Source organism: Apis florea, unplaced genomic scaffold, assembly GCF_048593485.1.
Source record: "Apis florea isolate Af1SG1 unplaced genomic scaffold, ASM4859348v1 contig_2293_pilon, whole genome shotgun sequence".
Classification (NCBI taxonomy): domain Eukaryota; kingdom Metazoa; phylum Arthropoda; class Insecta; order Hymenoptera; family Apidae; genus Apis; species Apis florea.
The window spans coordinates 4,982,830-5,010,552 of record NW_028256554.1 but is presented as its reverse complement, the minus strand read 5'-3'; the positions used below and the strand labels follow the sequence as shown (position 1 = coordinate 5,010,552).

Below are 27,723 nucleotides of genomic sequence, written 5' to 3'. Positions count from 1 at the left end.
AAGATATATTATATTAAAAAGATTATGGTACAATTTGTATATATATATATATATATGTAAGCAATTCATTTTAAAATTATTCTATCGATAAAAAACGAGTTTAAAAACTTTGATCGAATGTAATTAATAAAAATCTTCAACTCGTATAACAATCCAAAAATTATCGTAATCAACAATTGTGTCAAACGAGAAATTTGTTGTTGACAGCGAGTACAAAATTGATATTACAATATCCATTGTAGATCGCGATACATACGTTCGCGAAAAATGATTTCCCACCAACTTTAAAGATAAGCGATAGATTTAACAAATCGCTCTATCCACCTATTCCCAACGAAATCTCTCGAAACCAGCAGCATTACAATCGTTCAAATCAACAACCCTAGCCAATCAATCGGCTACACGAGTACCGATCGCGAAATATACACGCCCCCTCCCTCCCCTGCGCCGAAATCCACAATACACCGCGATACAGTGCAATACAATAAAGCAAACGCATCTAACGCGTCAATCTAAAACGCATCGAACGATTTGAAAATACGGTTCGCGGCTCGCCAACGGTATCGCAACACATCGAGGGGGATGATCGTAACAGCGGACACCCCCCTCGACCACTCTCCTCGTTTCCGCGCTCGTGTGCCTCGCCGATCAACAAAATTCGTGGCCGAGAGTTAAACCGAATATCGAGTACGAGTGGTATAAATATATCTCGCGATATAACACTTTCGTTTCGTATATTTTTACGTATATTGTTTTGCACAATATCATCATCTTGCATCCCTCCTTCTTTTAACCCTCACCTGTGTGTGTGTGTCAGGTAATAATTGGGTGGAATAAGAATGGAACGGTATGGAAAAATTTTTGTCTATTTTTATTACCGCGATATATCGCATCTTTTCCATTATTCCTAATCTGACAATGCACGTCGGGCAATAATTGGGTATGTACGAATGTGGAGCCTATAGAAAACAAGAAAGGTGAGAAACGTGTTTCGTGATTCCTTTCAACATTTCCTCTATTTTTAAACTTTTCGATATTGCCTTGCGCCTCCAAGGTGTGCAAGTTCTTTTTTTTTTATCGTTCCTACGTCCAACTATAACTACTGCCCTCCTTTTATACCTTTCTTTCCACTTTCCCCCTTCACCACACATCCCAATGCACGCCGCAATAATTGAGCGCTGAATAAAATCCTCCACGAAATACCAAGATGCGATCTAACTCAATGTCTCTTATATATCCCTTCACATCTTCGTGATCTCGTATATATATATATATATATGTACACATCGATATAATAATTGGCTGATGAAACGAGATCTTTAAAAAAAGAAAAAAGAAAAAACGGAATATCGTATCTCTCCCACATTTCGCGTATTTTTACTCCTCTCCTTTCGCCTACCACGCGCACCCGCAATATATACATATATATATATACACATGCCGCAATAATTGGGCGTAAAATAAAATCCACGAAAGACGGACAATACGAGGGGTGAGCGATATATTCTCCTCCTCCTCCACCCCCTCCCAACATTTCGGTGTATTTTTACACAGCAACGCGCAACACCGTTTCGTCACCGCGCCTCCGTGTCTTTTCACCCTCCCTCCCCCCCCGACCGTGTGTGCCCCAATGTGTGCCAGGTAATTGGGTGTGAAATGAAATCTAACGAAAACCCTTTTAGGCGTGTGCACAGTGTGCTCGCTTGTGGACAGAGAGAGGAGTAGCCCGGCGGCCCACCCTCCTCCTCCTCCTCCTCCCCGCACCTTTCAATCCACCTCCGCCTCGTTTCAACCATCGGCGTGCATGCAACCCCCTTTACCTCTGTCCCTCTACCCTCCTCCCTCCCCCCTCCCCCCTCCCCGCCCCTCGTGGCGAAGAGCACTCCCAGCTTTTTCGCCTCCGTCCTTCTCCATCTCCGCGTGCCTCGCGCGCGCGCGCGTGTGTATCGGTATCCGAGGCCAGCCTCTCGGTGTTCAGCCCCGAGTGAGTATCAGCGCGAGAGAGGGTGGTTCACGATCAAATAGTTTCCATTTTTTTGTCACCGCCATCAGCCGTTCCTTTCTCGTCTGCATGCCACAGCGGACGGAATATTACGGGACGATGGTTAAACTCCTCGTTCACGCTCTCCACTCTCTCTTTTGTTCTTTGTTGCTTTCTTTCGCCGCCTCCTCCGTCCCCCTCCACGAGCGGTGGTTCTACCAGGTGGTGGTGTCCGGGTTTTTCCTATTCGCGCGATGGAAACTCTGTTTTTTCCCCCCTCTTCTCCCCTTTTCTCTCTTTTGTTATTTTTCCTTTTTTTCCTCTTTCTTCTTCTCTTGGTTTTTCGTTTGCTTAATTTCGTTTTCGGCTTTCGTTTCTTTTTTTTTTTTTTTTTTTCTTTTCGAAGGATCAGAGGGAAACTCGGGGATGGCAGTAGTTTGGCGACAAAAATTGGAAAGAAACGCGCCTCCTCGTGTATTTCCTTGTAACGAGTCGAGAAATTTCGTCAACGATTATTCCAATTTGTTGAAAAGGAATTGCAAGTAGATGCAATCGTCGATACGCTCGGCCATTTTCGAGCCGAATCTCCGCTAAACTTCTTATCGAGCTCCGAGTAGTTCGGCCAGCCCCTGTAAAAAACCGAGCTCAGCCGTTATTATTTCACGGTTTTCGCGGCTAGATTCCGCTCGTAAATCGGGACCGCGACGATTTTCGGCGTCGGAAGGGACGACTGGGTTTTCACAGTTCAACCTTAGTCTCCGTCTCGAGCGAATTCTTCCCTCTTATGCTTTGGATTTTGAAAGATGATTTTGATCGATGTGAACCTTCTGTAATTTTAAAAGCAATACGTAAAACGATACGCGTATCGATTCATTGTTTAATTCATCGATACTTTTGCCATGGAAATGCGATATCAAAAAAATTAAAAGTGATTCAATCAAAAATTTATGAAAAATACGAGCGTAGACAAATTTTCTGTGAAATAAGAAAAAGAAATTGCGAGAATTTTTAATCGGATAATTTTTGTATTTTTTTGAAATTCGCGTCGCGAAGGATCGGGCAAAGTCGTCGATACGTCGAGTTCGGGTGGAGGGAAAGAAAGATTTTCTTGACTCCGCTATTATTTTATTGGCTCGTAAAGGATGAAAGGAAGTCGACCATCGTTCATCCTGCGTTTGTCCGCGTTCCTCCAATTACGCCTCGGTCGGAATTCCAAGGGGACAGGGCAAATAAGAATGAGGGAAGGGAGGAGGAGAGGCAAGAACTCCGGGGGACTCGTATGTAATCGGCAATTTGTTAGTTAGGTTGCTATTAAGTCAATCACCCTGATTGCACGTTGCAGGAAAACGAGGCAACGTTGAATTAAATTAGTATCAAAGAAGGGAGGTATTTTCTTGCTTCGTTAAAGGGACTGTTGCCCAGAAGAAGGATTTGGAATAATTTTCGTCTTTTGCAAGCGGATAAAGCGATAAGAGATAAAAAAATTATAGCGACGACTGACAAAGACTGATTTCTCTAACATGAATTATTTAATAACTCGTAATAAATAATTAATTTTCATCGATAGTTTATAAATTAATAAATTTACACAGATAAGCACGTGAACGCAAACGTTTCATTTACAAATATATCTGACAAACGTGTATAATTTATTTAAGAACAACGATACTTTTTATTTTTTTCCCGACAATTTTCCACCGTGTGAATTCAACATTCATCCCTTCGATCAATTACGAATATTTGCTAAAACTCAACTGTTCGATTCAAATTTACCTCTCTGAATAATTTTCACAAGTAATCGTCGTAATTTTTGATTTGTTCGATTTCCAAAATTGGAGAACTTGGAAAATAATCTCATCGTGAAAAAAAAAAAAAGAAAAAAGAAAATCCTTGTCGACTGCTTCGAATGCTCCTGCTCACTGCTTCCAGTTCCCCATTCATCGTTCTAAAAATATTTGTCTTGAAACAACCCGTTAAACAACCCGCCACCAACCATCCATCCGATGGCTCAAAAGCGTGAACCATTTTCTACCGATTACCCGCATCCTTCTTCCTACCCCCTTCTCTCGCCCGCGCTCGTGCCCCCTAATAATCGTTCGCGGCGGAAGATTGAATCGGGCGTTGGATATTATCGAATCGCACGCTCGATCCTCGCGCGAATCATTATCCTCCGCTTTTATTTTCGCTGTTACGAGCGGCGCAATCACCATTCGCCGGTGATTTGTTCGCGGAAACAGAGGTGCGAAAAGAGGAGAAGTGTCGGCTGTGCCTGGAAACCAGTTCATAAAAATAGAAACGGACGACGACGTGAGAAGAGGTAAGGGAAGGAGATACAAAGGAGGATGAGGAGGAGGAATCTTTTCCTCCACGGATATTTCTGATTTATTAATATATACCAGCACGATTTAAAGCAGGCTATTATTCGAATGTTCCTTCTAATTTTACCTTTCACGATCGAATTCCTTTTTTTTAATCTTACGAGGCGAGAAGTAATATCGATCTCTCTTTATCTTTAACTCTTGTTTCTATAAACTTATCCTAATATTTCCTTCAATTTTTCAATTTATTCTAATGATAATAACACGTTTATAAGTATATATATATATATACACACACACACGCGCGCGTAGTTTATATAGTTTAAATGTCACGGTTGATCAGTTTCCACGATAAAAACAACGATTAAACGTCTCCTTGGGAAAAAAAAAAAACGCGAAATCGTGGAGCGAGCGAGGGGGAGCAAGTCGAGCGGAAAAAGTTTTTCCTCGGTTTTCGAAAGATTCATCGGGTTCGTTAAACGTTGGCCCGGTGGTGCACATGTTCGCCTCTCCTTAATTGCGCGCTCCTGGGGCCGTGGAAACAGCGAACCAAGGAGATTCTGATGAATCGGAGAGGGAGGCCGAGGGTAAAAACTGAACGGCCCGGCGCATAATTGGTGTAATCGAGAGGCTGATGCGACTCGAGTAACGTGAAATTTATATTTTATCGAGAAAAAAAGAAAAAGAGCAAAAACAAAGAAGGATTTATTATAATAATCGTTACCATTAACGATAATATTTGTTATTAATTAATTTCAAGAAATCTCACGAAGATTCTCTTAACAATTTATAATTATTGAAACATTCGTTATGAACTTCTCTGAAAAAAGAAAAAAAGAAAAAAATATGAAAGATTAGAAGGAGTAGATAAACGATTTCACGATTTCTTTGTGTTCAAAAATTGCATCGGAATATTCGCCACACCTCTTTGATTCTTCGTGCCACGTTAAAAAAAGTGTCAAGTGAACCTTTTTCATTATCTAAACTTAATTAAAACCTCGAACCGAAAACTGCGAACGCTTCACTTTTCACGAATTATGATTCAGCGGTTCTACCTACAAACCTCGTGTTCTATATTCCGCAAGAAGAGGAGGAGGAGGAAAAAAAAAAAAAAAAAAAAAGAAGAAAAAAAGAAAAAGAAAGGAGGGAGGGAAAAAACGAGGCGTGCGGCGACGAGGGAAGAATTTCATCGTCGCAATTTACATCTCGACCCATTACAAGGCGTCCGGCATCGTTATCAACGGGCAACCCCCGCCAACAACGAAACGAGCGTCGCTGTATTTAAAATGCATTAAGTAGAACGAGATTCGTTGATTGCTCGGCTCGACGGGGCTCGTGTATTTCGTAGTAAGTACGTACACGTCGTAAACGACGCTTGTGCCCGCGATACACACGATAACGATGGAAAAAAGCGTTTCTGGAAAGGGATAAAAGGGAGAAAGGGGAAGGAAAGGAGGAGAACAGTGGGCAAGAAAAGTAGAGACGAAGTAGACGATCACTGTCAGACCGGTCTACATACCTTGAACTCGCCCGCTTCGCACAAACCTGACACGAACGATCAAGTTCCCTAAGTTCAGCAACTCTTCCTCTCCTACATTATTCCACCGATACGTCTCGTATCTTTACGAGCTAATGGAAAAGGTGGTAGGGCATTCTGAAAGAAAATAATCGTATTTTTATCGTTTAATGCGAAAATTATACCGCGGTGGCCACGGAAAGTACATTTACTCAAGCATCCTTGTATTGTAATTCATGTAGCAAGTTAATATTAAATCTAACGATGAGTATAATTCGGTGATACTTTCATTTAAACTTTGATGACACCGTGAATATGAAAACGAGCATATAAATACAAGTATATTTACTTTCTGTGAAACAATCAATGACAATTTTAATTTCCTTCTCAACGACTACGAAATAAAAAACAAAGAAAAGGGAAAAAAATCGATCGACTCCTTATTACTCGAAATTAGTCACCAGAAACAGAAACAGAAACTAAAGCTAGAAACTTGGAAAAATCCTCATCTCAACCCTTTCTACTCCCCAACAAAAAAAAATTACGTAATTTTTAGTCTATTATCGTTTTCTCGACAACGAGAATAGAATGAAACGAGGAAGGAAAAATGGACGAGAAATCGGAAATCAACTCGCGGGTGGTGGAGGACGAAAGGGGGGAGGAGGACGGGCACACGTGTTCCTCGGGGCGGCATATGCGGATCGTAACGTCGCAACGTAATGCCGGGAACGTCCGTCTTGTAGCAACAGATGCTGCGAGCATGCATAAGCGTGAGCCACCTCGCATACCACGGTATCGCCACGCCACGCCACGCCGCGCCACGCCGTGTACACCGCCGTGTGTTGTTGCATCGCGTACGTTGGGCCACGATGGGCGTGTACGGGCCCGGCTACCGGTCTTGTCCGCAGGGACGGACAACCGTCTATTACCGGGAATACAGGTGTGAGTCGGCCGATCGACCATTACCTTTAATCGAGACCCTGCCCCGTTTATCATCGCTGTTAAATATTCGATCGGACGATCGTCGCACGATTGACAACGAGCTGCTCCTCCCGGGATTTTCGATCTTGATTTTAAGTCGAACCAATCAAGGATGGTTAGGTGTCGTCGTGTCGGTTGCTTAACTGTCTGATCCCAAGGAATAATTTAACCGTGGAAAATGTAAGTGCAACGTTTCGGCTTGATTGAATCGAATTGAAAATTTATCAGGCAGTGTATGTATGTGTGTGCGTGCGTTGAATAATACTTTCGAGAAGGGATACTTTTTTCTTTTTAAATCGATTGTTTATTGGTGTCATTTTTTTTTTATTTAATTATTTAGTCAGTTCACGAATGAAGAGTTAATACATGGTTTTTTTTAGCTACGTTGAATAATATTTTTGAACTCGACGTGTTTCTCTTTTCAAGTTGATTTTTTTTTAAGTCGATCCTTTCGTTCGAAAATTTTTCAACGGATATTCTTTTTAATTGGCTCGGTCATTTAAACAGGTTGATATATTATTTTCAGCGTAAGTTGAATAATATTTTTGAGAGATAGGATTTTAGGATTCCACGCGTCGCTTTTTCGCCCATCTTTTCGTCAAAATTTTTGATGAATTTCTTTCTTTTTTTTTTTTTTTTTTTGTCAAATTATTTTTTAATCATTCAACCGCGGTGAAATGGATTAAAGTTTCGAAACGTCGAAAAAGTTTTCTAAGGGTGTCGAAACCCTGGGAAGCGGATTTCCCCTCCTCCACCCTTAAACGGGTGGAATTTATGCAACAACGGTGGTCGAAAATTTTTGGACCGGTATGTAATGTAAGTAAAAATGCGCCTTCGGGGGTAAAAAGTAATTTAAGGGATGGCCAGATTGCGTTTCGCCTTGGTTTCCTTTCGGCTCGCGTGATTTGGAGCGCAACCGGTGTGGTACTATGTTGATGGTTAAAATGACGGGGTAATGCAGGTGAGCTTGTAGGATAAAGTGGAGATAATTTGGTTTTCTTTGCAAAGCGTTCGCTTTTTTCTTCCTCTTCCTACGTTTCGTATATCTTGCCTCTGAGGCTTTACTTACAAGTCTTACTGCTTCTTTTACTTGTAGTACAGTTTTAAAAGTCGAATAATTTTATCTTTTTCTTTTTTTTTTTTTTACAAAATGAATTTTCACATTTTATATATATATATATAAATAAAAATCTTATAGTAAATTACAATTTTTAGGAACGAGATATAAAAATTCCAATTCTATTCATCCCGAAATAGATATATTTCGTCTTTATATCTATTATCTTTTTTTTTTTTTTTTTTTTTTGAAAACTCGAAGGTTACTCGAAATATTATTATCCAGAGGGTCGAACAGAGAATCGAGGAACCCAAGCACGCGAGCATGTAGCTCGCATTAGTTGCTTTGCGGGGGTGCAGAGATCGTAAGGTGAGTAAACATCGCTTTAAATTTGAATCATGAAGGCAGGAACAAGCAACGAGACCAACGAAAACCCCTCCCCAAGTTCGTTTTCCGTCGCGTAGACCGTTTCGTATTCTCCTACGCTTTCCCTCCATTTTTCCTTTTACACGCCTATTTTTTCCTCCATCCCCCCCTCTTTTCCGCTCATTTTCACGGTATCCTTTAGCCGGTGTATTTTCGCTTTCGAAACGAAACTTTATTTTTTTCCAGCGCAGCGTTTCCACCTCCCTCGAGATTCGCTTAAAAAAAACGAACGTTGATGCGCGTCGATGAGTGAAGAAATCGAAAACGATTGTTGGCTCGCGATCGAATTAATTAAGTGTATTTTAATGCGATTGAAAATTCGATTCTCAGAGAAGCGGTCAAAGAGCGTATTTTTGTGAAAGTGGCGAGAGATTTAATTTTTGCTTTTAAAAAATTATTATTCATTTTTAATTATTTTCCACTTTTTTCCAATTTTTTAAGTTCTGAATTCTCAGAAATTCTTTGTGGAAACGTAAAATACTGTCGAGCGAAATTTATTAGTTATTTTCACGCGCGTTTTACAGATTGAAATATCCATTTGACAAACCTCGTTCGATTTATTATATTGCTGAAAATGTTCATAACCCATAACCGGACGATCCCAAAACCGATTACATTCGATTAAACTCTTAACGCGGAGGAAAAAACAAAGGAATAAAAGGAAAGTAAGAATCGAGGTATTGCTCAAAGATACGTACCTTAAACTACTCATTACGCAAATTACGTCGAGTCTCGAATCACTCGAAACTGGTCATCAGCACAATCGAACCTCATCTTCCCACAACGCTCGACAATCTCCCCGAAATTTCAGCCTTCGATCAACAATTTTAAATATTAATTCAAACTGTAAATTTTCACAGTACGGAGGAGGAGAATAAAAAAGGGAAGAAAAAAGAATAATTCTCTTCGAGTAACGAAAACTTGATTCGCAAGATGAACCATGATCGATTCGCACAATTCCTTGGCGAAAAAAAAAAAAAAAAAGGAAACGCTCATCGCTTAGTGTTCTCGCTTAGTGTTCGAAAACGCTTACAAAGAGACGAGTGGAAATCAAGATTTCGCTTGTAGCGGCGGCTGTAGAAAGATCGTTTAAGTGGTTCCGTTGCAATGGCTAACCGAATAAGAACGGGACGCGATGGAATTTGTTCTCTTTGGAATTTCATTTCGCGCCGAACAATGAAAGCTTTCGAAGAGGAAGAGCAGCGCCGTTACACTCTCTCTCTCTCCCTCTCTCTCTCTCTTCCTTTCGCCTCTTCTCTCTCCGTTCTACCTTTGTTGTTCTACCTGTTCTTTTTTTTCCCTTCCCCCCCCTTTTTTTTATTATTTGTCACTTCACCCGTGGATATCGATCTTGCTATTCATCGCAAGCGCTGCTTATATGCATATCAATGATGAAAGCGATCCAATCGAACCGCCGATCGCCGAGCGCGAAGAATACATTTTCGATTCGTTTCGACGCGAGTTTATTATCCGGGGAGAAAAATGGGGAAAACACTTAACGACCGTGCATCGAGTCGAGTCGCGCGGCCGTTTAATGCGGACGAGGCTTAAAAATGATTTTTCTTCCTTCTCCTTTTTTTTTTTTTAAACGAGAAAAAGTAAATTTAACGTGGAAGTGGAATCGTTTCCTTCTCCGATTTTTGTACTTTTGAGTATGTATTATATCTCGTTTTTAATAATCGATTCGACCGCCTTCGTTCTAAAATCTCCATGGTCTTTCTTCTTTCGTTGGCTGCATTAAGAAATGACAATTTCTTGTACACACTCTTCGTTAACTAACAGGTTTAAATATTTCTCGAATCATTTCATCTTCTCAGTTTATACACGTATGTGTATACATTATGATGGTAAAAGCCAAATTCTCCGCAATCAACGAAGCATCCTCTGTTCCTTAAAAGACGGCCTCCCAATAACGTTTCATCTCCATAAAGCCTGGAAGGTAAAATGCAAAAACTCGAGGGAACGAAGAGGTTAAGATCGAGTCGACATCGTGGAATTCGCCCGTGTCTGCCAATCTTGCGTATAGGGGGCGGAGGGGGAGGAGAGAGATAAAAGGATCGGGTTTCCTCGGACGAACCCCCGTATTTCTGAAATCGCTGCGCCTACGTAATGAGCGCAGACAGTAGCCGCTATGCACGGTATAAAACTCGCGCGTACACGCGGCCTGCCGTGAAGTTAATGTACAAGCGGTTCTTTCCTCCTCTCCCTCTCTCTCTCTCGTTCGCTCCTCTGTTTACCCGCTCCTCTTCCCGCTCAGCCACGCTCACAATAAGGAAGCAGTGGCGCGGCTCGACCTTCAAAGATCGCCAGAGCTGGCCGGCCGTCGCATGTTAATTATTATCGCGGCATCGGTATCCACGTGTACGATGACTTACGTTAACGTGCATCGTAAGAGATACGTTTGTTTGTTTATTACAGTTTTATTTGATAGAGCTGGTATATTTAAACAATGTTAAAATTATTCGTTGCGTGATGGAAATGTATATATATGTGAATCACGAGGAAAATAATCGAAGTACGTTCGAATTTCTGAATTAAATTCGTTCGATGGAAATTATCTCGAGCGTTTATCTAAACTTGGAAGGTATAAATTTATTTCTCCAATCATGGAATCAGAGAGGTTGTGCATACTCTACTATTTTTATTACGTTTTTACGTAATAAACGTGTTTTCTTCGAACGATCGAAAACAAGCGTGGTTGAATGAAAATTAATTGTGTGAATTTTTAAGAAAGACGTCGGCTTTGGCCGGACGAGGAAAGACGGTTACGGTTCGGGACGCATCCGTCCTCGTGTGCAGACGCACGCACGCGTGCACTCGTGGGCGAGATGCAACGGTAGACAGCGTTTGCATCATACTTTTATCGCCTAGGTTCCGTCTTCCTCCAATTTAATATAGAAGGGAAAAAAATACCGGAAGTTGTATCACACCGGTAAACCCGCAGCGAACGCCAACCGTATCCATCAAGCCGCCGTTTTTTCAATCTCCCCGTTTGAAAATTTAACCTTTGAAATTTTAATTATTTTAGGAAGGGGAAAGAGAAAATGGTTGACAGAAAAAGTGAAAAAAAAAAAAATATATATGAGAAAATAGTATCGATTTCTATAATTTCGGATAAATTGTAATCGATCTCTTCCAAAAGAATTATACATTACTTAAAAAGTCCAATTCTTCTCTATCCTTCGAAAACTAGAAACTCGACACGATCCACCAATCTTTTGAACGATAATTACCAAAAAAAAAAAAAGAGGAAATATCCTATCCTTATAAATCATCAAATTCTCTCACAAATTCTCACCGCGTCTCTTCATCGAGCAAGCGCAATAAAACGTTTCTCGCGCCAATCTCGTCAAAATTAGCGGCGCGAAGCTCTCTTTCTCTCTCTCTCTCTCTCTCTCTCTCTCTCTCTCTCTCTCTCTCTCGATTCCACGAGGCTCGCACTTGGACCGTGACCGAAATCGAAGATGAAAAGCCAGGATGGACGGGCGTTCTCTATCGACGTTCCCCAAGTTTCCGGTAAAGAAGTTTCAGAGAGAAGGCACAATGGCAATTTGGCTCGGGATTTACAAGCTCGGTCCCGAGCTATTGCTTTTCGCGGAGGAAATTCCAAACGCCGATCCTGACGCGCATACCGTAATGATCGGTCTCTTTTACTTTTTACTTCTTTTCCTCTTTTTCCCCTTTTTCCTTTTTTTTTTTTTTTTTTCCTTCCTCGGAGCAACCGGACGACAAACACTTCTCCGCCTCTCCCCCTTTTCTCCCCCTCCGACCGTTAAATCACGTTTACAACCGTCGAGGCAACTCGTCGTAATACGGGCGGGCAGCTGGCCGCCTTTGCGAATCTTTTCTTCTTCCTGCTTCTCCCCTCGCTAATCGGCCACCGATTCATCCAACTTCGGAAGATCGAAATTCTGACGCTCGTGCGAAACGAGCGGTTTCATTGTCGCCGCGTTGGGAAGAATCGCAAGAAAGTTTCGTCAGTTTTGCTCGGCCGCGGTTCTCCTCGCCTCGAACTTGGATTTTTGCGGGGGGATTGAATGGATCGTGGGATGCGGAGATGATAGGCGAGGTGGAGGTATGGAAGGAGGCATTGTTTGGCCTTCGAGTAGGAGAGAGAAAGGGAAGAGGGAAGGTTGATTCAAGATTTAGAGAATACTGGTTAATACTCGCGAAAGTATTACGAATCGTGATACTTTGCTGTCAATTGATTATATTTGCTTTGATGAGAGAGGAATTTTTGAGCCTCGATCGTTCTACGTTATTCTTAAAGATTATCTATTAGGAAAAGAATCATTCGAAATTATATCCGAATGTCTTATTCTTCGAACGAATAATTAAGGAGTGATCGATAGGTGAGAATACGGAATATTAAGTAAATTTTCATCGCACAACGAATAATCGTCCTCGTACAATCACAATAAACATCGAGCGAACCAAGCCACAATCGAATCTTCGAAATTTGGTGTGTTTATCCTCTACTCCATCGCGATACGCGCGATATTGGAATACACGATATTTCAATTCCATCACACCGTCTTACGCTTTATTCCTCGCGCAACCGTTTGGCCGTTTCTCGCTGCCATCCTTTCTTTCCTCTCTTCTTCCTCGGAATACGAGTTTTTTCCTTTTTTTTTTTTTTGCTAACGGTTGAGTCATTTACAGGCTCGCACGCCCCGTGAACGAAGCCACCTCGAGCTCGAGGCAGCGTTGAAAGCGTGCATCGGCCGTTTCTCCCGTCCCTAATGACAGCGAATGACGCCCCGTGTAATCTGTGTCCATTAGGGAGGAAGGGAGGAGGGTGGAAATTGTCCTACGTACGATTTAGTTATTTCGCTAATTAGGTAATCAGCCGGATGTTAAATGATAAATACGGAGGATTTCAGCGCTCGAGAGTTCGAGGAACGAGGGGCAATCTCTCTCTCTCTCTCTCTCTCTAGCTTCGTGTCTGATTGTTCCTCGTCGCGCTTCGAACGCTTTGTTAGAAACAGGAAGAGGGAACGCCTCCAGAATCCTGCCTCGATATATATTTTCCGATTCCTTCGAGTCGCTCGAGAGGACTTTTTTCGAATAATAATAATAATAATTCGATCCTGAGGATTGAAACGACGAATCGATAATTTAATTATAGATCCTGCATGTGTCTAAAGATTTAGAGTTTTCAAATAATTTCGAGATCAGGAGAATAAAGTTGCGATTGCAATTATTATTTCGAACGAGCGGAAGTGTTATTGCGTAAATTAACGTTATGAAAAGTGTTTGCAAGAGAGACGATTCGCGATGATTTTGCGAGAATCTCTCTCTGTAAGATCGATAAGAGGGCGCCGTCAAACTGTCTATCTCCGATCATAATGGCGGATGTCGGGGCAAGATGTTCGTTTATCGCGCGGAATTAGCCGAAGATGGCTCAGGACTCGGTTGCTAAGTCCGCGGAATTGCGCTCTTCCTGCACCTTGCGAACGATCCGTATCTTCATCCTGCGTAACTTCCACCAAAGTTTCCTGCTCACGCACTGTGCGTTGGCAGCGGCCAACGCGAGGCGAGGGAAAATCCGATTCGTTGCGACACTCGCAATTTCCGGTACACACACGCGGTCGCTGAAGACGTTGTTTCAGAAACAAAGTGGATTTTTACGAAACCGAGCATTTTCTCCAATTATTTCAGAGACTCACGGATCGATTTTATACGCGCGAAGAAGGAAGGTTCAACGACGACGTCGATAAAATATATTCTTTCCCTTGCAGAATAATTTTGGTTATTCCAAAATCTATCGCGTATTTTATTCTTTATTTATTCACGCAGCCCGCCGAGATTCTGCCGAGATTAAAATGTTTCGGGACGACCGAAAGGAAGCCGACAGAACAAATCTCTTAATAGCCCGTTTAATAGTGAAACGCGGCGCGGAAAATCAAGCATGCGGTTATCGAACGTGCTCGAATATTTGAAACTGCGTTTAATGGCGCGCTCGGGGTAATTACTCGCTCTCACGGCTAATAGATGTTCAAATAATCGAGTCTCTGTTATAATATAACGGTAGCTCGGGCGCTCTGGCACGCGCGTCCAACAAGCTGGATCCGATCATTCGAAGAATTGGTAAAATATAACGATTGATACAACGATCTTTCGTTTTCTTTTATCGAGGAATGCAGAAGCTGGATCCGATCATTCTTTGGATCGAACGATTTCCAAATATCTTCGATTAATTGCGAAGAATTGATAAAATATAACGATTGATACAACGATCTTTCGATTTTCTTTTATCGAGGAATGCAGGAGTTTCTTTCTTCTTTTTTTTTTATTTAAACCTGCGCAGCAGTGAAACAGCGCAGTGGATTCAGAGATGTTAATTCAGTCCTCTTCTTTCGATCGGGTGTCGGAAAAATGATACGGGAAGGAGAAATAGGAGACGACGGTTAATTATTCATTGCTCGATATTCCTCGTGCATTCTAATTAATCGTTAGACGGGCTATCAAGACGTTGGGCTTTGACGAACGCGGTTGTCGCATGGAATAAATTACTTTTAAAAAGAGGAGGATCGTGCTCGTCTTCTTTCGTATCGTTAAGCTCTTATTTGCGGGCTTTTAAGTCTATAATATAAACGAGACAGAATTTTTCGAGTATTCCCAGTTTCCCAATTTGATTTGGCCAGGTATCCATTTATAGTATAGCAGTTGGAGCGTATCTGAATTAACGGAATTACTGTCATTTCGGCTGTAGTGTAGGAAATGGTAAAATAGAAATCAGATGGAAATATATTTTCGACGCTCCGAAATTTCATTTATAGACGAACGCAATATCGGATAACAATGGTATTTATGAATTTATTAAAAATAAGTAATTTTATCTGTTTCGCGGGTACGATTAAAAATTTATAACCAAACCCTCTTTGAAAAGATCGAATACATACGTAATCAACATTGAAATTTCGAAAAAAATCTTCTTTTTCGAAACGTTGCCACGTTCGAATCCGGGATCGGCATTGCGATCGATGGAAAGCGGTGGACAGAGGGGGAGGATCCAAAGGGGAGAAAGAAGAAATAATTATTCCATGACCGAGTACGCGTATCGAACCGGGTGGTGAGGTCACCGAGCGGTTATCAGGCCACAGGTCCAATCAATTACAATGTTGTGCATGTAGCCTACCTGCCCTAGGTCCCTCCACATCAGCGCAACTCTATCGGAAATCAATGAAATCCGCCAAAAACTACTCCGTTATTGATACGTCCGTGGTTTAAATAGCACGAGCCCTCCCGCCCCCCTCGTTCCCCGTACATCACGGGCCAACCCTTCTCGCTTCTCGCCAAGAACGCGATGTCTCCTCGCTCTGAGAGACGAGCGTTTGCAACGTCTCGTGTTCCCAATCTTCATTCCCAATGTTCATTGATGGATCGAGAAAATTGGAAAATCTCGAGTATTTTTCCAATATCCTTACACGAGATAATATAATATAAGTTTTGATTTATAAATTTTGAGAGAAGAAAGGAGTGGAAGGAGAGAGAAATGATTCCATGTATTTTTATCGATGATAGTTAATTTCTAGAGTTTTTAAAGAGCGAGCTTCAAAATCTTGTTGATTAAAACTCATTCCTCTCGTTCTGGAAAGTTCCGCGTGATAACTATTGGAGCTAGGCTATTTTCAGCCCCGACGCACTCGGTATCGATATCGATCGTATATTTTAATCAATTTCGATGTTATACCGAAAAACTTGGGGGAAATATATCGGGTATAACGTAACAGTGTGGCACGGTGAAAGAGTTAATTAACAGGATGAATTCTGCGGATAGATCGTCGAATTGATACGATTGGGAATTTTTTCTTTTTTTCTTTTTTTTTTCACGGACCAAAGTTCCGATCTCTGGCGAAGATAAAAAGCCCTCTGCACTCGTAGCATCGTACACACCGCTCGCAACGACTCTTTGCGTTTTTTTAAAATTAACCATTGCCCGTTTCTCCTCCATCTGTCGCCAAAAATTTTTAACCCCCTCTTTATCGCTCTCCCCTTGAAACCTCGAAATATCTAATTTCCCGCTCCACCAAAGAAAAAAAACAGAAAGAAAAAGAAATAGCCATTTTTTCCGAAGCGCTAATCTCAAAATCGATCAGAGTCAACCGTTCCTCCCCCGGAAAACTCCCCTTTGTCGCGATAGGCGAACGTCTGTCACAACAACGCTCTCGCTTGCCTCGCGCGTTTTTCCTTTTCCGCGCGCGTCATTAAAGCAAAATAGGAGAAGGAAAAAAACAACAAACAACAACGCCGTGCAACACCTTCGCGCGTAGCTAGAACGAAAATATGGGAAAAGGAAAGAGGGGGCAAAAAAAAAAAAAAAAAGAGAGAGAGAGAAAAGAAAAAAGAAAACGCGCATTGTCGAGCGAATTTGTATTCCCTTCCCTCCTCCACTCTCCCCTCCACTCCTCTCCACCCTCCCCCTCGTAATCGTTTCACCGGGGAAACGATCAAAAGCGCGAAACACCGATGAAAAGATCGCGGAACCGCACGGAACCCACGACGAGAGGAAAAACACCGCGCGTTCCATCCGCGACAAAAGAAGACACTTTCGTGCCGCGGCATTTACGCGGCTACGCGCTTTTCGGCTTTTCGGATGTAAAACGAGGAGATAGGAGAAGGAGGAATAGGATACGCACGTATGCACACAAGCGTACGTGCACACGCGCGTATGGAGGAGGATCGAGAGATAGAGAGAGAGAGAGAGAGAGAGAGAGGAGGAAAGAGAAATTCAGAAAGGCAAAGGGAGGAAGGGGAGGCGAGGAGGGAAGAGCCAGGACACACCAGGAGAACAACGTTTACAGCGTTTCATTGGACAGCGGTGTCTAATGGGCACAATGCTGGTCCCGCATTTTTTACATAATCTCGAGAATGGCGCCGCTACGTCGACCGATGCTACAGAATATTCATATATATATATATAAAATACGTATATATATATACACACGCTTCCTTCTTTTTTTCTCCACGTCGACGGCGCAACAAAAATTGCCCGGTTACACGGTCTAATACGTTTTTTCGTGTCGTGCTCATTGGCGGACGTCGTCGGTCCGCGGCAAAATTTACCAGAAAGCCATGCACCGGTCCGCGTGAATTCCCATTTTTTTGCCAGGGGAGGGGGAGGGGGGGGGGGAAAGGCGCGCACACCGGTGAAAATAATCCAAAATAAGTGGTCGGTATCGATCGACCGGCGAAAAAAGGGAATAAAAGGAAGAAAGAAAAGAGAGGAAGAAGAAAAAGAAGAAGAAAAAAAGAGGAGGGAGGGGAAAAAACGTTGGTCGAGCGGCCGGGCACACGAGCGGACCCCCGCGTTTCGTTTCGCCGCCGCCACTCTCCTCTCCTCTCCTGAGTTTTGCAAGCTCACGCTAACGTACACCGCCATCGTGCACCCGTCCCCACAGCTTGGGTATCGCGCGTGCATGCACACGCGACGCGCGCTCGTATAGGCGGTGTGGAGAAGGGTGTTGGATACGTACACGTCGGATACCAACTACCACCCGCGCTAGCTCGGCTACGACCACCCTTGGAGCCGAACCTCTCCGCCCTTTCCTCCACCCATTCGGCCACCTACGTGTGCTTTTATGTTTCGTTTATCAGGCTTAACATGCGACTTTTCCTACCCATTCGACCGCGCGCGTGTGTGGCGCGATTATCAAGATGGGAATGGACGCCGGGTTTGTGCGCCGCCCCTCCATCGGATCCGGAAAATATCGTATCGCTGTTTGTCGCTGCTCGTCGATATCAGGGACGAGTAGTAATTGGCGAGGAACAGATCGAGAAAGGTTGGGGAGAGTCGTGTCGATTTGATGGAAAAAGTGGATTTCAATCGGGGATCGATGATTTTGGAAGAGGGTGAAGTTGTTTTTGGATCGAAGAAAATTTGATTCTTGAAAAGTGCGTTGTTCGCTTTTGCATAAGGGAGAGAAAGGGGGAGTCGAGTTCTTTTCATCTCGAGGATGGATTTAAAATCTAGTTTTAATCGAGAGAAGATTTAACGCGAAATATGTTTTACAATTATTTCGAGATTTTTCTTCTTTTTTTTTTTTTTATTTTTTTATTTTGTTTTAAATTGAGTAAGAAAATAGATGCGGGCAGGGTTAGAATTTATAAGAGTAAACGTTAAAATTATCGAGCTCGTTCTCTTTGCGCGATTATTTAATTCGTGGCGATTATGCGTTGAAACAAGAAAAAGTAAATATCCTCTCGCGTTTCCTCTCATATTTCCTCTCTTCCTCTTTTGCTCGAATAAGTTACCGGATGATTGATAGGTTCGAGCCATGTAGCACCGAAGGGGGAATAATAATGATTCTAATTAGGGCTTTGGAGCGTGGCATTCCAGATTTTATAAGACAAGGTTGCTAACGAATCGACTTCCACATCTGCTCTTTTTTTTTTTTTTGTACCTATTATAAAATTAACACGAAGGCATTCTACTCGAAAATTACGATAAAAACAGTGCGTGTTTTTTTTTTTTTTTCGAAATTTCTTCATTTTATTACAAGAAGTATTAATAAGAATTCACCCTTTTACCACTCTTCCTCCCGGGATATGGTAATTAATGAACGAGTAACACTCGATGCTACATCGATTAAAACGTACACGTTCCAGTTGCACAGACCAACCATGTCGCTTTTTATTATACGCATTACTCGAGCATAAGCACGATAATTTTTCCATTTTTCGATGCATTCTAGCCCGAAGGTGTAACCGCCACTTTATCTCATGATTTCATTCCACATGCACCGTGGTGGTTTTACGATTCAGCTGCTTACTCGCCATCGCCGCTTGCTGTTGTACTTTCAGCGCACTTCCTCTCTTCCTGTTTATTCCTGTCCCTCTTTCTTCACTCGTATTATTCCTTCTCTCGGATCAATCTCACCTTTTTCACATATTTTTAACAATAATCTTAGAACTTAAAAATCGATATTTAACTTTTCGCTCTAGCAATCTGAACGATCGTAATATAGATTCTCGTATCGCGTCGCAAAAAAATTGATATTGAAATTATCGTTGATTTCGGATAGCTGTCTATAATCTGATTTTCGCTCGACTTTTTATTCTCGATAAATCGTTAATAAGGCAGTGGCCGTCGCTAGAGATCCTGGAAAATTTTCGTTTGAAAATGAATATCCGGCAAAGATCTTTTGAGAAAAAAGGGGATGAGCGGAGGGGGTAAGCTTGTCATGCAGAATCTCGCTTTTGAGGATTTAGAGAAGAAAATACGCTCGTTAGTATTCTTGGTAATACGTTATAATGATTATCGTGATATAAAGACTTGCCGGCTTGGCTTCCAAAGCAAGCGTAAAGGTTTTACAACTCGTAGATCCGCTTCTCCTGCGAGAACCATTAGTTACTTTCTACTATAAACATCGTGCAATCCGATCTCGCTATAATGCACAGTTTTACGCGATACACCATGGTGGCATTTAAGATGGAAAAAGTTATTTTACGTACTTTTCGAGTTGGGGTATCGCGTTTCGTTCGATACGACCACAAAATTATTATTTTTCTCATTGCCAAAAAGAAAAAAGACAAATCACCACGCGTCTGAAATTCAATATTCCATCTACGATTTCCACTCTCTAAAATTTATATTAAATTTTCTCGTCGTTTCTTGATGTTTGCAATATCAATATTTTTATCGATTTCTCTAACATTCTTTAAAAAAAATACACGGAATTATTCGCAATAGCTGAAATCTGCTCTGGATGAAAATTCTTCGAGAGAGAATAACGAGAAAAGAGCACCAAGCACTTAAGATACACGATATTCCAAACTAGAGCAGCTCGATCGTCCGTGAAATTCGGTTCGACAAAAATTAACCCGAAAACGATTCTCGTTCCACTATCAATCATCTCTTCTTGAGAATCGCGTGGAAGAATCATAAATCGGACTCCCCCTTTTCGAAAGAACCGCGTCAAGATCGATCCACGTTTCCGTCCCGTATCCGGAATTATGGTGCGCGGCAGGGGCCATCGTGAACCGGGTCGCATAGAAAACCGATCAGACTCGAGCGGAACTCTTTTCCAGAATCGAGTTTGCTTCCTTCTCGAATATTTCCTTCTATATAACATATACGTTGTATGCCTGCAAACTACGTATTTCCGCGAAAAAAGGATATAGATATTCTTTCGGTAATTACGAGATTACCGAACGAAAAGATTTATAGCGAATGAAACGTCATGTCGTAAGTTTGAAGAAAGAAAGGAAGGAAGAAATCACCGGTGTATCTCCTAAAATGAGAACAGAGGGAATAGCACGTAATTAATTCAATAAATCCGTAATTAATAAAATTCAGATTTATCAAAATACTTAACACTCGAATAAGATGATAAATATCGTTACAATTAATTCGACGAATAGAATCGACAAAATTGGTACACCATTGAAACACAATTTACCGAAATAATATTACAAAATATTAATCATCGGTTTATATAATTGATTCGTCGAAAACGAGATCGAGGAAAATTCGACTAGAATTACAAAACTACCACCACCGACGACAAGATAACAAATGCTTTGCAATCATTATCTCGCAATTAATTCACGAGAGCAATTCGATAAAATTCACGCGCTGGAAGATAACGCTTCGATCGCGCGCGCGCGCGAACGTTGTGTGTCACGTTTCACGCACACGAGCCAACCGTGTTGGGTGAAACGAGGGAAAGAGCGTAGCAGGGGTGAGTCGGTGGGCGGATCGATATTAAAATAGTGACCGAATTCCACCGTGTGCCGCAACCTACCCTAACACCCTCGACTCACCCTTAAACTTGTCCCCCTCCCCCCGCTCTCTTTTCTTCCCCTCGCGCCAAGGTTTCCACCCTTCCTCCAGGAGAGATACGATTCCGACGGAGGGGGTGGCCCGTTTGGAAAACTTTGCTCGAGGAGGAGGAGGAGGAGGAGGGAGGGCAAAGGAAAACAGGACCATAAAGTGGCAACCGAAATTTCGGCGGGGCGACTCGGTTGAAAAATAAGAAGCGCGGGGGAGGGGAAGATCTTTGCTTCCCCGCAAAGATGTTGCGCCATTGGTACGGTTGGGGCGACGTTCGGTTCGCCGGCGACGTATTTACCGACTGGATGTCTGAGCCCCGAGGGAGGGAGGGGAGGGTCTTAAACGGCGGCTGGCTGGGGTGGGAGGGGGATGCGGAATACAGAGGGGCGCGAGAGAAAGAGTTGGTTCGCGTTTCCGGGTGACACGATTTGGGCGTTTAGAGATCCCAAGTTTGGGGCGGTGGGTGGTTTTCCACGAAATTCCACGAAAGGGTTCGTCGATCCGAGAGTTTGTTGTTGTGTTGTTCCAACTTATTCCCGGTATATCGAGGGGAATCGAGGATTATGTTCGGAAATTCGGAGGGTTTGAAAGGGGTTGAAAGGGATTAATCGCGATGATTCGAGGAGAGGGTTCAAAAGTCGTTTCAAAAAGTTAGTTTGGGATAACTTCTTTTTCATGGGATACACGCGTGATTTCCACGCGTGTTCGGTTTAAGTTTGTTTCGAGGATATTTTAAATTCGCGGATTCCAGCAAGTTTGTCGCGCGTTCCAAAGATTTACGCGACTCCGACCCGTCGTTTATTTCGAGGGTTTTCGAGTATACGTGGAGTATACGCATCACCATACGCTATTTGGATATTTATAAGGGTTCGAAATTGAGATTGGAAATTTGCATTTGAGACCGGGTTCTCGGGCCGAGATTCATAATTTTAATCCCACTTTGAGGGGATTTTCTTTTTTTTTTATCAATCGCGTGGAGAACCGTGGATTCGTTCAAGGACAAGATTTTTCCGCCGATAACCAACCACCGAAAACCACCAACAATTGGTTAGAATTAATCGTTACCCAGTTCACGGGCGAAAAGCTGCATAATTGTTGGAGTTTGGCGGTGATCAGGTCGGCGTGGCAATGACGCGATAACCGTGACCGGCGAGAAATACTGAAAACCGGTGTATCGGGCGTTCACAAGTTGCAAATTACGTGGCAGTTTCAGCGCGGCATTGTTCCAAGGTATGCGGGACGGGGGATGGGGGACCTTAACGTCCGTTTCAGTTACACGCGGAGTGTTACTCGCCGCGACAGTTTAGTATTTCGGTCTTGGGATCGGCTCGTAACTTCGTGTCAAACTTTGAGTTAACTTAACCGGAGGGGGAGGAGACGCGTAAAACGCGAGTCAAATTCATGTCGCACACGATCGGCCAATCACAACGTTGTGCAACGAAACGTTCGATTATTTCTCATTATTTCCCTCCATCCATGGATCCGACCACCGTGTTCTTCGATCAATTTCTATCTAGCGGTCATTTCGAGGGATCGATACGTGATATCGATGCATTTTTATACGAAGGAAAATTTATTTCGAGAAATCGAGTGTTAACGAAACTTTAGTTACCTTTAAGTTAAGTTCCTCGGTATAAGAAGGTTGATAATAATTTCGAAATCTTATTTGAAATTGAGGGTGGTGTAAGAAAGATTTGCCGATCCGACTTTTAATAAGATTTTAATAGGAGAAAAGATCATTCGACGCCGCGAATAAATAAAATAACCGATCGTGAAACTTTATTTAAAATCATCGGCAATTTTTTTTTTACGTATTAAATCAAAAAAATATATATATATATAACACTTTTACTCGAATTTCACAAACGTTTCTGAACGTTTTTCAAGCAATTATTTCTATCGACGCGCATAGTGTCGGGATGCAATGAATGAAATTTGATAGAAAGGTCAGTGAATACGTCGAATTCAGTGCACTCGGTTCGATTTTCCTGTAACTATAAAATGTTCCGCGTCAACCATTCAAACACCATATGCGGCCGAGCAGCCTCTGGTCCTTTCCCTCCCTCCCTCCCCTCTTTTTTTTTTCTTTTCGATCGAATTTCCGAATGGGGCCCCGTCCCTGTTTTCGGTATCGAAAAAACGTTCACGTCGCATCCGACAATGCGTGCAAAGAGAATATTTAGCGTTGATCTCTCGATCGGGCGCGCGGAGTTGTTCGTCAGATTCGATTCTTTGTTGGTCCTCGTTTTGCCGGCAATATCGTTGCAAGTGGGTCGGCGTTGTTGAAAGAGTAAAAGTCCAATTCTCTCCGATTTCTACTTTTACTTTGACGCGTATAACTGGAGAGTACGCTTCTACATTTTTATTTTTATTTTTTTATTTTTTTTTTATTCGTTTCTGTTTTGATTCTGTTTCCTTTTTTTTTCTTTTTTCTTTTTCTTTTTTTTTCTTTTTTTCCCCTCCTCGAATAGATTTGTTCGCAGTAGTAGAAATTTGGTTTTTCATTGTTCGAATCGTGTTTTATTTTTTTCCCTCCCTTTTTTTTTTTACTTTATTGGCGATACATTCGAACTCGAAATTGAACGAGACGTTGCATTTTTAATTAAATTATCGCGACGCGAATATCGATTATCGAGAGATAAAATTTCACTGTGCCTGCGATCGCTAATCTTGGGATGGTTGATAGGAGAAAGGAAGTTTTCTTTTCTTTAATAAAGGAGCAAATATCTGGAACAAATATCGAGGACAAATATATCATTTTCTCGATTTTGTTTTCTTCGAGAATGTCGTTTCGATTTGAAGATAGACTTGCCAACAAACTAAAATACGTTGTAGTAGAAAGTATTTAAAGAAAGGGATCAAGAATTTGTTTTTCTCTTCTGTTTATCGGTGGAGCGAGGATAATTGTTGAAATATCAATATCAAATATCAATCGTTCGAAAGAAAAGAATATCCGATATTTCTTAGATGAATTTAATTCACCTTGGTTCCTTCGATAATTACGCTCGCCTTGAAATATTAGATGTTTTTTTACTTACTCGGAGTTTATCTGATTGGAAAGTTCGATGCTTAGTTTTCTCACGAAAAGCCGAGTGCTCCTGTCTCGTTTTGTTACATTTTCATTTCACGGGATTCCTGAGTGAAACTTGCGGAACATCCGGAATCACGAAACAAGACATTGCGCCGGTACACCTCTATTATACTAGATTTCTTGCAAAACGAACAAGAATCGTCGATCTCGATATCTCTGTGCCCCAGTATGGTGGAAAGTCGGTGTTCCAATATCTCTCGAAAAAGTAGACTATTATAAGGCGAGGTACATTTCTCGAGGAACGGATAATATTTCTTACCTTTGAAAAAAATTTATGAAACATTTTTTCCTCTCTACTTATCTAAATTTACCACTCGATCTTTGTTCCGAGTTTGTTATTGAGAATAATTTTAAAATGTTTCTCGCGTGAAAGAGGAAACAAAATTATATATCTGGTTAATTGTGAGTAGAAGACATGTAGAACAATATTTAACGAGGTCGAGGAGAGAATATTACGTTCGATGAATATTGTTCACGGTTTTATACACGCATAAGTATATCGAAATGAAATCGGCTTCTAACAAATATCTATCCTGCTATATATTTTTGCATGCACCTCGAACACGGTATCTCCAACTTTCTAATCATTTCTGGAGGAAATGCTCGATAATTATTACGTTCTACGCATCTCATTTCTACCAGAATTAAAATTTACGCTCGTTATCCACCCATCTTGTTTTTAATTCAACAATGCAGCAAAGCATCCTTTTTGTTGGGTCAATGAAAAGATTATTCATACGCGCGTTACGCGCGATGAATTAAAAATTTATAGACGCGTTGTGCAACGAAAGAGGAGGAGCCAGTTATTTCGAATAAATTTCGTTCAAAGATTGAGACAATGAAAAGTATCAAATAATGATATATCGTTTTACCTTGATAAGCAAAGAGAAGAGGAAAGCTCCGCAGGACGATTGCCACACTGAAGATTGCTTAACTTAAGACGCAGCAAATACTTTCCACCACTCCTCGAATTGAGCTGATCACTCTGCTGCTCGATGGGGGAATAAATATTAGTGAGTCATCGTATCGCGTGTTTCCTGGATGAAAACAAATTTCTGCGTTGGACTGAAAGTAAACCAAACAAGCTATCGAATGTAAAGAGATATACGTATTTACGTATGACGAAAAATATTTCCACTTAAATAAATAAACTTTCTATATTTTCGTTGATAATAGAATACCATCTCTATGGAATAAGGTGCTCCAAATTTCTCCAAAATACTCTGACCAAGAAGCAAAGTTAAGAATGAACTTACGTTACAAGTATTTACAACACGATTCTTCAAAGTGGTCTTACCAAGCCAAGAACCGTGGATCCGACCGTGGATTTCTATTTCTATTTATTTTCGAAACCGATCTCCTGCGCAAAAATGGCGATGGAACGATATTATCGCCAATACGTAACAAACAATCGGCAAATAGGATCTAAATACGATCAAGCTTGGTGAAGAAGAAGGAAAGAGCGTTGACGCGTTTGTTGGAAAAGGAGGAAAACGGTGGCAGCGATCGAAAGGGCGGCAACTGTGCTGTCGTCGATCCGCGAACGCGCGATATCTCGCGAATCGATCGAGCGAACGGACAGCGAACGAGTGTTCAATAACGTTTGACGCGCGGTATAGAAAGGTCTTGTGGGCCTGCGAGTGTGCGTTAAACAGCGCCGTTTAACCTTTCACAAGAGTATAGAAGCGGGTCGCCATGCTACGAGTTCCCACGCGACGGATGTTCCGAAAGGGCCGCGCCGAAGCGGCTGGGATCACTCGCGAAATGTTCGTATAGCGCGATGTTGAAGCGGAGGAGCCCAATTTTTGATAAAAATGAAACCAGAATTATAATAAAAAATTCGTAGACGCGTTTTATTTTCTGGGTTTTTCATGAATCCTAGCGAAAAATTCGTGGAGATCGAAGAAAGTTCGAGGCACGAAGTGAGATCTGAGTTGTAGCGAAAAATTCGTAAATGCTTTTTATTTTCCGATGTTGAAGCGGAAAAGTCCGATTTTTGATCGATCGCGGATTTTTCATGAATTCTAGCAAAAAATTCGTAGACGTTGAGATCGAAGAAAGTTCGAGGCACGAAGTGAGATCTGAGTTGTAGCGAAAAATTCGTAAATGCTTCTTATTTTTCGATGTTGAAGAGGAGAAGCCCGATTTTTGATAAAAATGAAACCAGAATTCTAGTGAAAAACTCGTGAAGGTCGAAGGAAGTATAAAACTTGAATTATAATAAAAAAATTCGTAGACGCGTTTTATTTTCTGGGTTTTTCATGAATCCTAGCGAAAAATTCGTGGAGATCGAAGAAAGTTCGAGGCATGAAATGAGATCTGAGTTGTAGCGAAAAATTCGTAAATGCTTTTTATTTTCCGATGTTGAAGCGGAAAAGTCCGATTTTTGATCGATCGTGGATTTTTCATGAATTCTAGCAAAAAATTCGTAGACGTGGAGATCGAAGAAAGTTCGAGGCACGAAGTGAGATCCGAGTTATAGCGAAAAATTCGTAGGCGCGTTTCATTTTCCGATATTAAAACGAAGGAGCTCGAATTTTGATCGATCGCGAGTTTTTGATGTAAAGGATGAAACCAGGATTCTAGCGAAAAATTCGTAGAGCGTGGAGGTCGAAGAAAGTATGAGACTTGAGTTATAAAGAAAAATTCGTGTTTTATTTTCTGATGTTGAAGTGGAGGAATCCGATTTTTGATGTACGACAATAAGAAGGACGAAATTAGAATTCTAGTGAAAAATTCATAAGCATGTTGCATCTTCTGATATTGAAGCGGAGACGTCCGATTTTTGATGTACGACAATAAGAAGGACGAAATTAGAATTCTAGTGAAAAATTCGTAGGCGTGTTGTATTTTCTGATATTGAAGCGGAAGAATTCGATTTTTGGTCGATTGTATATTTCTGATATAATACGAGTAAGAACGAAAAGAGATCAGAGTTTTGGCGAAAATTTCATAGGCAGTCGAAGGCCAAATTTATCGTGAAAAATTAGTGTTGTAATTTTTGATATCGAAGCGTAAATCTGATTTTTTGTCGACTGTATACATATGATCTGTCAATGAACAGAGTGAAACTAGACTTCTGAAAAATTTCGTAAGTATGTCGCGTGGAAATCGAAGGCATTCGAGGCACGAGAGAGAGAGAGAGAGAGAGAGATTGGAATTCTCGCGAAAAATTCGTAAGCGCGTTGAATTTTCTGATAGTAAAGTGAACATTTAATTATTGATCGATTGTGTGTTTTCGACATAAAACGTGGACAAAAATTTTGCGAATTTGTTGCGACAATTATATGTTCACTTCATTGATGAATATCACTATGGTTATTTTCAAAATTTTATTCTTGAAAACGCTAGCGTCTTGGATATTCAAAACCATTTTTGGAAATGGTTTTCTGGAACGACCAGGATGATCTGTTTTTATTAGTTTTGATATTATTGAAAAATATGTAAAAAATATGTTAAAATATCCCTAGCTCCAATGAATTTTTCGAATTTTCAAAAGCGAAGGAAATATTGTCTGAATATTTTTTGAAGAAGATTTAATAATACGAAATTGTATTGTTATAGAGTTATATAGA

At 41.4% G+C, this 27,723-nt stretch overlaps 1 long non-coding RNA gene across 2 annotated transcripts in view; it reads right to left on the bottom strand.

Annotated features, from left to right (window-relative positions):
* Positions 1 to 1,889: 1,889 nt before the first annotated feature.
* LOC105735762 (uncharacterized) overlaps positions 1,890 to 27,723 on the bottom strand; it is an 86,791-nt gene continuing 60,957 nt past the window's right edge. Inside the window, exon 3 of one of the 2 annotated variants that reach the window (XR_015290923.1) lies at positions 1,890 to 2,610. This is a non-coding gene — a long non-coding RNA (uncharacterized LOC105735762). Of the gene's footprint in view, positions 2,611 to 5,832; positions 5,954 to 27,723 lie in introns of those variants that run through there. The other variant, XR_015290924.1, reaches the window with a different exon arrangement.